General features: G+C 37.1%; 1 long non-coding RNA gene across 1 annotated transcript; it reads left to right on the top strand.

Annotated features, from left to right (window-relative positions):
• The first annotated feature begins 1621 nt into the window (after positions 1-1621).
• On the top strand, positions 1622-8418 carry LOC149053119 (uncharacterized). The gene is made up of 3 exons (XR_016188911.1): positions 1622-1954; positions 3324-3395; positions 7220-8418. It is a non-coding gene; the product is annotated as an uncharacterized LOC149053119 (long non-coding RNA).
• The last annotated feature ends 7076 nt before the right edge of the window (positions 8419-15494 follow it).

Genomic DNA, 15494 nt, shown 5'->3' with positions numbered 1-15494 from the left:
GATTTTACACTGGATTGCCTGCTTATGATGTCCTGCAAACAGTTTTACCGTATGTTTCGAAATTCGTTGTAAGAAAGTCGCCAACTTTGTCACAGTTTCAAGAATTTGTTCTCACTTTAATGAAACTTAAACTGAACATGCCAATGCAGGATCTTGCTTACCGCTTTGGTATTTCCATTGCAACAGTTTCAAGGACATTCTCTGCATGGATGGTCGTCCTTGATGCTAGATTAGCCTTTCTCATAAGGTGGCCAGAGCGTGAGGACTTATGGCAGACCATGCCTCAACGCTTTCAAGTTGCCTTTGGCAACAAAACTACAGTAATTATTGACTGCTTTGAGGTCTTCATCAATAGACCGTCCAATCTCATGGCCAGAGCATGATGTGATGTGATGTGCGTGACTGTTGGCTTGGTGTTTGTTGTCATGTGCGTGACTGTTGGCTTGGTGTTTGTTGTATCCAAGACCATGCGCGCAGTTTATTGTTCCATCTTTCTCGGTAATGATCCAGATTGGAATCAAGGCCTCGTTCATCCGCTGAGAGTGCCGCACTTTCGCCAACACGACAAACTTGCTTGCGACCATATGCCCTTGCACGTTGTAAACAAACCCCGAAACCATTTGATTGTAAGCTTCCAGACTGCGAAAGGCTTTAAATTGCTTTTGCGTGTAAAAGCTGGTCTCAAGAACCAAATAACAGAGTAAATCTGTCGATTCAACCGGCGGAAGACAGTCAGGTTCGAAGTGTTTCCCCTCTATCAAGGCAGGATCGATTCCAATCGTCGAGATTTTCTTAACGTAGCGCTCTCTGACTTTCCCATCCAGCTTTTTAGCGTAATCAATCAGACAGTGGAATTTGAACAACATTGTCAGGATCAGACGAAGAATTTTTTCTTTTCCTCGGAAGCCATAATTTTCGACTGTGAACTGAGAAGAATTATAACTTTGGACTCTGTTTGCATATATTTCTTACTGAAACACGTGACTCGGATGTGCACCAACATGGCGGAAATTATTTCTGTGACGTCACGTGAAAACGATCTATTGTGGCCGCAGGAGAAGCTTTAGCTGACCAACATAAGCCATTTTAAGACACTTAGGGCACCAAAAAGGTTTAAAGTTTCTTCGACTGGGGCAGATCGTAGCGAAATCGTAAGAGTTTGAGAACGGAGGTGAGTGATCTGGACACTCTTCTAATACATTTCAGACGAGGGCATTTTTAGTACACGCTTCCAGAAAATTACTGAGTCTGATTTTCAAAATTTTCCCACAAAAAGCCTTATGCAGCCGCCATATTTAAACTCCGTAATTTGTCTTTTATGCGCATGCTTAGCCGCCAGGATGTCTTCGATTTCTAGCCATGACAACAGATATCAACGTCGCGATATTGTGACGAGTCGTTCATAAATTTAACAACCGGGCAAACGAAGTCAGGTTGAAAAGTTTTTTGCCACACAAGCAATTCACGCCAAGTTTACTACAATCGTGGCAATTATTCGATGGACCATGCCTTTAGAAAAGGTTTTCCATCTGCCAAAACCTTGTTTCAATTTTTTTTTCCGGTTTTGCTTCAGTACAGGCAGAATCCTGCTGTGAAGAGACTAAATTTGGCAACCAATTGACAGCTGAAAAAACTTAAAAAAATAAACCATTCATAATTTTTTTCGTCCTTAAGTTTCCTACATTTTGGTTTTGGCAGAATTTTGTAAGCGTGTTTAAGAAGGCTCTAAGGTCTGTTTGTTTGATACGCAGCTAGCACGTATCACAAAGACAAGTGATTCCCAACTTCCGGTTGTAGCTCAATTCATTTCCGCTTTGTTCCAGGATACACTGTGCGCGGTTAAAGATGGCAGACAAAGGAAAATGGAAATTTACCCGAAGCAATTAGCTCATAGGGAAAAGATAACAGGAGAATCTCAGGCTTAGCGAAGCCTCTTGCTGATTGCAAAATAGAGGTAAGATTTTAGTCGACTCATCGTGTTCACTACGCACAAGTATATGTACGTTTTGACAAAGTCAGCTTCAAGATTGTCCAAGACTGGGTTATTCAAATGCCGGTACACGTTGCTGCTAGGGGTTGTAGCTAGGGATTGTTCCAGTTTATGCTTACATTTCTTTTTCTGAGCATTGCTCGTATTAATCTTAATCGTGACAAATTACTCAACAGGAAAGTTATTTTGAACCTAGAATGAAAAAATGACATCTAAGGCACGTGAGGTTTGGTTTGTTTCTTTATAACCCTTTAACCCCCAAGATCTGATTGTTAAATCTCCCCTCTAGCTGCTACACATTATCTTGTAAATTAGTTGTAAGAATTTGTTGTTAAATCAGCATAACAACTTTTCCCTGATAAGCTCTAGGATTCTTGTTACCTGTTTGCTGGATAATGTGAGGATATTATCAGGAGAAGTTTCATGTTAATCACTTCTGGGAGTTAAATGGCTAATTAAGCTTACATAGTGCTAAGGATTTACTTATGTTTTTCTCCATGGAAAAATAGCAGTTACATGTAGTTGCTGCTTAAAATGAATTCTTCAGGACAAATTTATCTTCAGGTTTTTTTTATTTATTGTTTTTCTTGTTTTGCTTTATTTTGTTTCAAATTTTACCCTTCAGCATAATGCAACTTGTGGTTAAATTAATTAAGTGTAGAATGGATTCTTTGGCTCACCACTGAAATGAAACAAAAAAAGTTTAGTCAAAGTCATATTTTATTTTTGATGACAACTTATTAAATGGTCGCAGTGTGATATTGGAGTGAAAAGAGTAACACTAAAGAGTAGTCACATGTCAGCTGTTAAAGCACTATGGTGGTGTGATCTCTGGGAAGATTTGTTTTCCACTGCACTTTAGGATTACAGAGAGTAACTTAACTGTTTAATATGTGTCTTCTTCTGAAAATTTGCCCCCTTATGTGACTTAATTAAAAGAAAGAAGGAAACTTTTAAGAAATGAATGAAATGCATTGTTGCTGCCAAAAATCACATGGACATAATTTATTTTAAATTCATATAGTTTTTTCTTTCCAGTGCATTTTTATAAAACTATTTTGTTTTCAAGTCTGTTACTTTCATATATTTTTTTTTAATTAAAAAAATTTAGCCATTCATAAGATTAATTTTTTCTTTCCTAAGTTTCTTATATTTTAGGCTTTGCAGAATTTTGTAAGAGTTTTTTTAACCCTTAAACTCCCAGAGGTGATTAATATGCAACTTCTCCATTTAATAAATATACATTTTCCAGCAAACAGGTAATGAGAATACTCAGACTTATCATGTCAAAGTTGTCATCTTGATCTAACAATGAATCCTTGTCCCTTACCAGGAAAAATGTAACAGCAAGAGAGGAGAACTAACAATCAGATCTTGGAAGTAAAAGAGTGAAGAAAGCTATATGGTCAGTTTGTTTGTTTATCTGTTACTTTTTTTTGCTCAAGTTACTTATTTTGTATAAGTTCTTTACTGTAAATTTTATTAATTCTGATTTATTTATCATTTTTCTCATTCACTTTAAATCATTCCCTATTGTCTTTAACCAGCTGTTTCTCCCTGGATCTGGTACAACATTTGTTAGTGTCTTCTGCTCTCCTTTATTTTGTTTTTTATATCTAAATTAAGTTATTATTTGTAATTTATTTTAGCAACTGCTTCAATTGTTCACCTTCCTTTGATTCTTCAGTTTTTTTTTTTTATTTTGTGTGGAAGTATATTACAGAGAATGTTTTTGTTTGGACTGTTAAAAGTATTTTTGGCCTTAAATAAGAGCAGTCCTCTGGGACTGTGATCCCCACAAACCACCAGATTTGCATCTTTTTTTCTCTTTTATTTATCTTTTTTGAACTAATGATGCTGTTGTTTTGTTCAGCTTATCAACATTTGCGGAGCAAGTCTCCAACATCTTGCAGTTCCTTTCTATAATTTTCCCCTTCACCTGCATACCTGCTTCTTGATATATACTGATGATAAGATATTACCCTATAAATCTGTCTTGAAGAGATGTCTAATTTTGGTTGCCTGAAATTCTGATTTTTTTGGCTCAGTATATAATGGATATTATTATCCTTCAAATGTTTTTCAACACACAAGAAAAATGTTAATGAACAGACTACTGTTTATGGTATGTCAGTGTTCTCTGAAATGATTTTGTGAACAAAAGAAACATTTTCCTCCTATAGCAATGCTCTTCATCTTGAATCAAATCTGTAAACACAGAGTTTTCCATTTTAGATGTAAGGTTTGAAAATTGGGGAATATTACTTGAGGTATATTCTTGCATATCCCCCAGTTTTAGCTAGGGGATATTCTGTCATGTGACGGGCTTAGACCAATTGCCTACAGGCAAATAATTGTATTTGTTGGATTATAATGGCATTTATTGATCATGAATAATTTTTTGTAAAAGTAAGGTAGCTGATGTATTGTAAGTGTAAGTGTGGTTTTGTAATTAAGATTTTAAAATATGAAAAAAAAAGGAAAAAAAAAAACAGAGAGAAAGAAAGAAAACAACTTTGGCTACTACTAAATACACAAAACCAAACTGATGTTTTTGTCTCTGATTTGATGATTACAGTGCTAGTATTTTAGCCAATCACAGACCAGGGTCATGGAAAAGCTTGAAAATATTAGATTGTTTTTAGGCTCAATCAATGTTGTAAATAGCACTGTGTATGACAAGTAAAAAGATCATTATTATTAAGTGTTCAAATCTGTCCCAAATTGTCTCCTCTTAGCCAACTACCTGAAATCTTAATCCTTTTACTTCTGAGATCTGAGAGTTGACTCACTCAACTGAAAATCTGACATGGTTTGTTTTCGTTATTTCTTGAAATTGTTTTAATGCTCAAACAAAAATGTGTCAAGTTGTTTTAGATATTTTTATGTCCTTAATGGTTTTTATTTAAATTTTTTCTGGCCCTTCTTTATGGATGCTGTCAGTGTCTCAGAAAGACAGCATTACCAAACATGCCTGCGATAAGGAGTTTCAAGCTCTTGAAGCCTGTATAAGACAAGCAGTAAGTTTTCTGGTAGACTGACAAGGCTCTCTTTTCTTTCTGTGTTTAATTAGCTTTGATACCATGTTAGATTTCAAACCACAAATTATTGTCACAACAAGATGGTCAAGGGGGGGCACAAAAGTGTCCTGTCAGGGTTGGTGGAGACTTCATGTTGCTTGACAGTAGCATATCTTGTACTTGGTGACAGATGTTTAGAATAATTCTTGCTATCAAGAGACAAAGCACAATTTCATTACAGGAATTGATTGACTTCTGTTCTGATTATCACCTAGCAACAACCTATTACATCTAATTTACTAGCATAAATCCACAAGAAATCAAGCATTCTTTTCCATGTGATAAAAGTAGCTCTTGCACATCTGTTGTACTGAGTGAATACTACAAAAGTGAGCCAAGTGATTAAATACTTAGACAAAAAACTCTACTGATTGTTTCTTAAGTGTAGTTTAGTAAAGCCAAGTGAACAGGGTTAAGTTCTCACCAGAGAGTGGGGTGATAGAAAAAGGGAGCCTTGGTTTTTCAATGCAATGCATTCTTTGCCATACCTGTCCAGAGTTTGTTTCAGTTCAAACTTTGTTAATGAACTTAAACATATTAGGTACTTATGACTGGCTTCAAGGGAAACAGTAAGTTTTCTTTTCCCAAAACTCTCAAATGTTCCTTGAGCTGAAGCTAAAGGGGAAAATTAAGGTCAAATAAAAAATGGTTTTTGAGTTGGGAGGTATAACATCATGATATTAAACAATTGCAAAGAATTTTGAGTACTTACATACTTAAACATGTACTCTTAAACTAACTCCTATACTCTCAAATTGGTCAGCTTTAATCAGAATTAATCAGGTTCATACTTTTATCATGTATTGGGTACTGTCCTACAGTGAGAGAGGGATGGGGTTTAACTTTTCATTGTCAAATTGTTGTTGTCCTTTTTTATTATTTTCTCCTCAATTTTAATTAACAGTCATTTGCAAAAATTAAGGACTCAAGATAAATAAGAGACTACAGCAAGTCACTTAGACTGAGACTGTTGTGCTTTCTTTACTTAAATTCAAATATTACCTTTAAAGTAATCTAATGATAATCATTATATACTGAAACAAAATGTTTCATTCCTGATTGATCTATTGTGAATTATTTTGAAAAGTAACTTGTTAAGTTAGTTATTAAGTTACAGGTTTTCCATACCACACACTGGCTTGAAATTAAAGCTTTTTAAGATAACTAAACAATGCTATACTTTTTCATAATTAAAAAAAGAACATTTAAACTTGATGTGTTCATAAAATTTGATGTGATTATTCTAATGAATGATCAAATCAAACAATATAATTATCTTAAGGCATTTTCCAACTGGTTAAAAATGTTTTGAGAAATGTGCACCAGGAATGTACAAATAGCAGTATTTGTATGAGGTTTTGTTTAGAACATATCATACATAAAAATGCACAAACAGCTCTTGCATGTCATAATTTATGGTTACTCATTATTTGTTAGGAAAGGTTTCCAAAAAGCACTCCCGTGGCTTGTGCAGTTACCAAAGCTTTCTAAACATCACTCATGTCTTTGAGTTAAGAGATGTACTTGAGCTCATGGGATTCTCCTTATAAATACATGTGAGATTAAATTAGATTCATAGAATTGAGCAATAGAAAAAAAGAAATGAAATTTATCATATTTGGAAGATGATGCTTATGTTATTGTTCTGCCGTTATACTCTTTTTCCATCTGCACCCTGTGCTCAAATGTGCCAATCCCTGTAAGAGCACACTATCAGCCAAGGAAATCGTAGAAGTACAATGATATAATAGAATCCTTAATTTATACACATGCATTTGGTATTGTCTGTTTTAATTCTTTACACTCTAACATCGATATATATGCATATTCTCCATTCTTTTCTCTATGTATTTCCTAATGTTCTGACAAGGAGAATTTGTTCAATAATCAAGAGCTTTTTTTCGTTATAGTAATCATGTCCTCTATTCATTCTCATGATAATAATGATAATTTAGGGATAATATTGCAAGGAGAAATTAGTTTCTTGTCACTATTTGGGGTTAAAGGTTCAGAGAAAGTTTATGTTTAAACAGTAGAAAACCTGGTGTGCCTGGCTTTTTTTTTTCCTATGGGACAAGTTGTAAATAAAATTGGGATTCTTATCTATGAAAAATTAATTAATATGTGTTTAATTTTTTACCTCTCTTAGGTTTCCCTCTGGTTTGATGATGTATTTTTGTTGCAAGCAAAGAAAAACTTAGTGTAGAAACTTGCAAAGAGAGAACAACCACACCTGTTGTAGCAAAGTTCAGCGACAGAAGACGCCACAGGGGACCCACTCACTTTTTGTCTGGGATGAAAAATGTTGTAAGGAGACTTTTGGGCTCGTGGAAACTTAAAAACAATGTAATGCTTATTTTGAATGCTATGATTTTGCTAGTTTTTTAATTTTTTTTGTTTTTTTAGGTACTTGGAAAAGCCAACATCAGTTTGGAATCAACAAAGTAAAAGAAAATAATTATTGCTAATATGAAATAAATGAGAATTACTCTGCATATTGAGTGTAGAGCTTATTCTAAAATGGGAACCAGTTTATGATTTCCTTTTTGGTCACCCTTGATATGGAAATGTTGCGTCCTGTGTACATTTCATTTAAAAACTGAGATTATGTTTTAAAACTGAATTAGAAGCTAAAATTCTGGGCAGTTGAACCCATGAAGTACAGATAGATCAGTCATCGAAAAGAATACTGGGCATATGATCATAAGAAGTAAAGTAAGTAAACTTAGTTTGATGGCTTGTTATTGAACCTGTGCATTCTCATGATGTTGCTTGTTAATTGTCATCTGAAATCCGCAAGTTTTGATATTTCTGCATCAGTGCCCCCATCCTCTGTCCCTGAGAAGTCAAAGTGGCAGTTGCACTCTGTGATGCTGATAAGGATTTGTTATGTCCTATTGTGGCTCTCTCTTTTCCGAGCTTTTGGAAAGAGTGTCTAATAAACTAAAAATATCCATGGCTCATCTCACCTCAGTTGGATTTTGTAACAGAAAGATGTAGAATACCCCACTTACAGCCTAACACACCACAGGAAGTCCAAGCTTTTACATTAACACTTTGTGAGTATATGAGTACAGCAAAGATATAAGCATTGTAAACTGCTGTTTACAAGCCCCCAACTCCCATTTATAAGCCTCCCCCCCCCAGATTAAATGCCCATCTACCTTCCAACAAAGAAAAAATATTAATAAAATACTAAAGAAAAATATTTAATACTAGGACAGCAAAGATGAACTTTAAGGGGGAAGTCTGAACTTCAGCTCTGTTATCTTGCAGCTTTGTTCGTGTTGTTAGTTTTTTCGTTTGACGTTTTGAAGCTTAATTAAAAACCAATAAATGCAAAACGTATTTTGATCAGCGCCCAGCTGCTTTCGCTTTTTCTGTTGTTTTCATAAGCCCTCTCGGACATAAGGCCCTCCGTTTATAGACCCCCCCCGGATACAGGCCCCTCCGTTTATAAGCTCTTCCTAAACCTCGTACAAAGTTGTATAGTCGCTGAGCTTATAATCGGTAGGTTTCGATATATTTGTATTGTGGAATTTAAAGGATTGGAATAGTCACATTCTCAACTTGAAAGTTTGATTTCGTTTTGATTGAAAACAAAGATAGCACAGCTTTTTTTCGAATTTTCAAGGCTGGTTTGCGGCTGATTAGCTCGCTGTTGAGAGAGGCAAGAGAGGGAACTGAAAGCTACCTATGCGGCCGGAAATAAGCTTCAAAAAACTTACAAAATTCAAACGAACAAACAATATAGAGGCAATTAAAGTTATTTGTTGAAAAGTATTTCAAATTTCTGGGCTCAGTAAGCAACAGTTTATTCTCAGACAAATCCTCATATTTCGTTCGTCGGCCAAAATTATCATATTTGAATAGTTTCAAAGGTTAACTTTGCGAGCGTGAGCTACCTGTGGGTGCAGTCACGCATTTAGCGTAGAACTTTAAAACAAGAAAAGGGTGGATTTACCAAAAATGCGCCATTTGTTTTTGATGGGTGGGAAGGAGGCAGGGCTGATGAAAATGAGCGGAAAAGCTGCCGTGGGATCAGGAACTTTAACTCGCCCGGTTCTTTGCTTGTCTCTACTCCACTGACCCAGAGTCTCGAGCAGGTTTCTTATTTTTGAAAAATTTGTCGGTTTAACTTATCTTCGGACATTCATTAAAATGACAGCGATGTAACCAAGATAAACACGAGGAGGTAAATTTACCCACTGAATAAAAATAGGGGTCAGAGGAATGTAACCGTAAAGTAAGGCAAAGACCTCATCAAGTAATTAATCCCGTGACAGTTAGGAAATTTGATTTCCATTGTCATGGTCAAGTGATTATTTTAATTGTGCGAATTTCACGATTACATATTTAAATTCTAGGAAACAAACGAAGCGATGAATCGAACGTCATTTGTCTCTTGCCTCTCGTCTCGTCGAATATCCTGATTGTAAAAGTACTGTACAGTTACCTCAAATCATTTATTTTTACACCTCTGCCGAAGGAAAGGAACTCTAACTGTGGATGAAATTCCCAAGAGATTTGAGTAACAGATTGGTTGAATCCTTACCTCTGTGTTCCAGGTAAGACTAGGTGCAGCGAGCTAGAAGATATTTTGATGACAGTCGTTGTTTGCAGTACCCTCGATTGCGGAGATGCCCCGAACAACCTGGTTCAGTATAACTATCATCGTGTATACAGTCGTATGTGATTTTAATAAATACCAGTAGCGAAGCAAGATCAAGGTTGATAGAAGATAACGTAGGGTTGAAGATGCTGGATAAACATTCGAGCGCGAGGTCGTCAACTTTCGTTTCCCCGGAAATGTTGATGAAAAACTGCAGAACCCTTAAACTATTGTCACAACATTTGGAAAGAGATGTACTCGTGGAAAATTTGGCTCGGGGGCTCGGTGGCTCGGTGGCTCGGGGGCTCGGGGGCTCGGGGGTTCGGGAGCTCGGGAGCTCGCTATGCTTGCATGTGAACCATTTTCAGAATAAACTAAGAGCGTCGTGAACTTAAGGAAGTAAGCTGTGTAATACTGATCGAGTGGTTGTAATGTTTCCGAAGGTTGCTTGTCTTTATAAATCTACCGCTTTAATCTCGATCTCTCTTATCGGCTGTTAATCATGTCTAACGCAGCTAAGTGTGTTTCGCATTGTGTAGAAGTTCGTAATTTGATTTGACCGTTTATACAGTCACATTGACTAGTATTGAAGTTTACACACTAACTCGGTGTTAGAAATATTTCACCATGTTTACGGTTATAGCAATGGGTAAATACAACCAAAGGACGCCGGGTAAAACTCCCAAAACACCACAATCGAGAGGGCATCCCTCTTTCTGTCTCTGGAATATTGATTATGTGAAATCCAAGTCATGAGTTTCATTTTCAAGAGAAGATAAATTACCTCTGCCCCCGGTCGCCTTCATCTAGGAATTTTCCCTTTTTATACCAAACGTCTATTCAAATTGAGCCGCAGCTAAATTCTCTAATTTGAACTTAAGATTGTCATGCAAGACATAAATTATCACGGAATGAAGCTTATAGGAGACATCACGGACAAAGTGTGTAATTCATTAAGAATTCCGGTTTTAATCGGCACATGCGCAACGAGGCGCTACAATTACCCTGGGACAACAGACACCACTAAGTTTCCTAGCGACCGATTGCAGATTCATCAAAATAAGTTGACCGGCTTTATCGATCGCAAACCTGTTTTGATCGCATGAGCTAAACGCACGATTGACTAAAAACGTGATGGCGCTTCCACAAACTGTAGGCTTCAAAGCTGAAGCAGTCGATGAAGGAGTTTAGTGTGCGTGCACTGTTGAAGAAGTAGACAATGATTACGTGATCGTTTCTTTTGACGGTTGGAATGCGGAGTGGAATCGCCGCGTCTGTGATCCACGAGAGATCAGGGATCGAACATTGCCTGATCGGAAAAGAAAGCGAAGAAACCTTCCCTTCAGTGAACAATGTCTTCGCTTAAAGAAGACTGACTTTTTCTTTTAAATATCACTCAAACTTATTAAACAAAAAGCTCAAATTACCGTTCGCTTCAATTTCAGGCGTAAATTTGCATAATCTTTCATGGACGAAATCTTTCTGAATTTCAAAGATCAAAACCATTTTCTCAACTACATCAGCTTTATCTTTATCCACTTAGCAAACAAAGCTTTCCAAATTACAGTCAAAACACCAGACGTAGTTCACTTCGAATTTCTCGTTCTATCCTAGTTTCTCAGACCGCATCCAAACAGGTTTCACTACACAGCTTCCGTCTAAGACCCCCAGTGGAACGTGACGTAAAATACGTCACGCGTTACTAGGTAACAGTGCTCATACATATGCACGAACCCCACTCATGTGGGGTTCGCAGAATTACACACTTTGTCCGTGTTGAAGTCGTCATGTATGCAAAGAAACCACCGATTTTTTTCTTTTGTATTGTGGCTTGTTTAACTTGAACTTCAACTGATAAGTTTGGAAAATGAACTGATCGCTGAAGCGCTCAGGGAAGACAAATAATATTTTCCTTTGTGTTCTTTTTTTAGCTGTGGAAGTTCCTCAACGCAGCACAGATCAAGATCGTGAACAAAACAGCTCTCCAGGTCTGAAAACACTAAATATGAATATTAGCCCTATTATACAATAAAATCTTTGATACTTAAAGTAGAACTACACATATTTGCAAGTTTACTGTAAATATTAGACATGACCTTAAATTTTGTTTGAAAGTAAAATTAATACTACGACATGAGGATGGAGAACCAAGAAGCTTAATCGTGCTGAAAATATTGGGTGGTTTTCAGAGCTGTTGGTTAGAGCCTAACCGGAAAAAACTGCGGGCTAGTCTGCCATCTTTTGGTGGATATTTTCACCTCATTTTATTCAAAGAGATGTATCATTAGCCAGGAACAAGGTTATACCCCATTCAAAACAAAGCTATACATTCCCCAGTGGTATGTAGAGTTTGATTTCTGTGCTTTCCGAAGATGATAATTGCGATCGCGCATCGCTTCAGCGATTTTATTATCCATCCAAGGAGCAGTTGTGCCCTTTACTCGACGCTTTTTAAGTGGTGCATGAGAATCCACAACTTCGGTAAATAATTTGTTCCAAGTCAAGACTGCGTCGTTGACATTGCTCTCATCGTCAACAATGTGCCACGGAACATTTTTTAAGTTCTGGATGAAGGCATTTTCGTCAAATCCTTTGAATGACCGATATTCTATTGTCCTCGATGTGGCCTTTGGGACACCAGCTTTTAGCACACAATAAATTAGCGAATGATCGCTTATTGATAGGGAAACAACGCCGTTATCAACAATTCGGTGTTGATTACTTCGTTCTTGTTCAGAAACTGTTTAATGTTATTTAAAAATCAGACGAAGTTATTTTTGTGACTGGATGCAACAGTCTCCACAAATGTTATGACGTTTCGTATTGATGTTGAGTCGCATCAAAAGAAGCAAAGATTTACTGGAACAATTTTAAGAGTTCGAATGCAGTAGTTTGTTCGCATTTAATTATTGCGTATACTGTATGACTCGCTATAATACATGCGGCAGAATTGGAACGAAATGGCTGTTTTTCTTTAGCTTTACTGAGGAATGTTGTTTTGTGATGGAAAAGAACATCGGCAAAAAGCTTCCAAATAGAATTAGGTACCAAGTATGATACAAACGATGCTTAAAAGGAACGTTTGGTAGGGGGTCCAAATCTGCGAAGGGGGGTCCAAATCCGCGGTGGGTCCAAATCCGCTGTGACACCGGCGTTTGATTGCGTGACTAGTAAAATTCATTAAAGGGTAACTGACGCTACATTTTTCTCCTTTTCTTTTGTCCCAATACATTCCTCTTAGGTTAAAGAATCCTAAATGAGCAAACTAACAATACAATATGCAAAATCAAATTTTCTACAAACTTTTTTTGATGCTTAATCGACGGCCATTTTGAAAACGGTCCGATTCAGGTCACGTGAGGTGAACGTCATACGTGTGTAAGGAAGTGAAGAGCATAACATCAAGACCTGAAAGTAACTTCGTGGCTGTTCAGCTGATGCCGAAATTTACGAGCGGAAAAAAAAAACAAGATTTGTTCCATTCTGCTATGAGCCACCATTTAGAGACTATGAAATACGAAGTGAGAAATAAAATACTGAAGGTTAAATAATCGCAACGCGTTGGATCGCATGTCTGTATTTGGAGCCACAGGTAATAATCTGTGCGCCATTCCAAACAGCTGTAAAAAAGATAAATGTTCCCATATTTTTTTCCTCTTGACCATTATCGAGCCCTATACTTAAAAAAAAATGTTTTTTAGTCCAAGCCAAAAAGTATTTGACTTTAGATTTTGTCCGGTGTATATCACTGTGACCTTAAGCCCGTCGGTTCTTGAGTAAGCGTGACTTCAATAAACGCAAAGTGTTGTAGCGTATTACGGGAGGTCGTCATCTGGTTTCGTGAACGAAACTCTTCTTTCACGTTCCGGAAATGTACAAGATTTATCATTTTTTATTTTTTTTAACGGAGACTAGTGAGCAGCACAAAGGAAGACTTCCAACTGTTGTTACTTTTTTTTTATTTCTCTCGATGCGTTTCTTCTCTAGCTGAGAGTTCTCCAGGAATGAGTACAACTAACATTGAGCAGCATATGTAGCACATTCGTGTCCCTAAGTTTAATTAACTTCCATTGGTAGTGAATAATATCAGAAACATTCTGTAAACGGATATTACAAGAAACGCCTCGTTATGAGCGCCACACTCAGGAGTTGTTTCTCATTTGCAACCGGAAACATGATGAAATCAATCCTTTCCGAAAGGTGCAAAGGTACAAAAATGCACCAATGTCAGCTGTGTGAACAATAAGTTACGTGCGGTCGTTTATCGTAAATAAAACAAGCCGACGGCCTGAGAGACGAAACCATTAAAGCACATGTCATGGGACTACCTTGCACCCACCGTCTAAAAAGGCAGTGCTTTGGTTATATGGAAATAACAAGCACGTAATGGTTCTCAAATTACGACTTGAACTTAAAAAAATATATGTATATATATATGTGTATATAGATATAGATATAGATATATATACATTTATGTTCACGTTCAAGTTATCCAAAACTGTACTACTCTCAGCCGCGTTGACATTTACAATATGGACGGAAAACAATAGGGTGTAAAACAAGGAAAACGAAAACCAGGAAAGCGTTGTGTAGTGATGTTTTGTAACAAAACAAATGTAGACGGAGTCAGCCTTCACCAGTTTCCTCAAACCTTGGATGCTGGACAATACATCCGGCGTCTGCCTACAACTGTTCTACTGTAAGATCCTCCAAATTTTTATTTTCGACCACATTTACTTCTTGGTAAAAGATGTTTTCTTCCTCCCTCCACATTGATTGGCAGTTTCCACGCTGACACCTTGTAATAGAAAAAAATCAATAAAATGGCAATTTTTTTCACGATGTTGAATAGAAGAAATAGAGAGCACAACTTGTATGGTTGGTTTCACCAAAAGTAACACTTATCAGCTCTGTAACTGTCACAAACGTGAGAAATAGCTCAAACTTTTGGCTACAAGTCTACATGTGCGAATGCTATTTTTGCTGCATCGTGTTTTAAAATAGAAGCCGAGAAATCTTCAATCGTTCGCCAAATTCAACACAGAAAAACTTAAAACCGATTCAATCGCGTCTGAACGTGTATAATCCATCAAATTCACCTCCACAAGCGTGTATTTTTATACTTTCAGTCAGTGAAACCTTAGCTCCGGAAGGTGCGTGCGTGTAGCATAAAAACACTTCACTCCCGTGGTATTCGAGAGTCTGCACGTTTGGTTTTCTTTACTTGATCGCTCCTATATTCAATAAGCAACTGATTTTCAGATACTTTATTTACAATCGTAAATACACTCACCATTCTCGCTTTCTTGACTGAGGCGGCCGCGGCGCACGCGCCCTTGATCTTCTTCTGACTTTTGCGCTCTATTTTAGGTTACGATCGTCCTGGCGGTTCAAATTGCCAGGGCCTGATTTCACCAACAGATTCGTAAACCCTTTTATTATGTTTACCTTCCATCGAGGCCTCAGAATCCGAATAATCAGACCCCGAAATAGAACCGCTTTAACTCAAAGTACTATCCGCCATATTTACTTTGCTTATTGTACACACGTGTGACTTCTAAGGTCAAATGCTCAAAATCGAAGCGTTTACGGCCAATGACTCACGAAGCTAAATTTAGGACAGTTTTCCCGGCGAAAAAAGGCACATAGAGGCGTACGAAGCACCTTGTGTCTGTTTTAATGTGTTGCCTGAGGCATTTAGACGGTATTCCGAAAAAAAAGTGACCTATTAGCTGTCAGTTACCCGTTAAGAATGAGCCAGAAATATTTTGACCAGTAAGCTTTCTGCATATTTCCCTGGACGAAAAAATCT

This window comes from Pocillopora damicornis, chromosome 1 (genome assembly GCF_964200805.1).
Source record: "Pocillopora damicornis chromosome 1, jaPocDami1.2, whole genome shotgun sequence".
Taxonomy (NCBI): Eukaryota; Metazoa; Cnidaria; class Anthozoa; order Scleractinia; family Pocilloporidae; genus Pocillopora; species Pocillopora damicornis.
The sequence above is the reverse complement of the archived record's forward strand: the minus strand, read 5'-3'. Positions and strand labels throughout refer to the sequence as shown.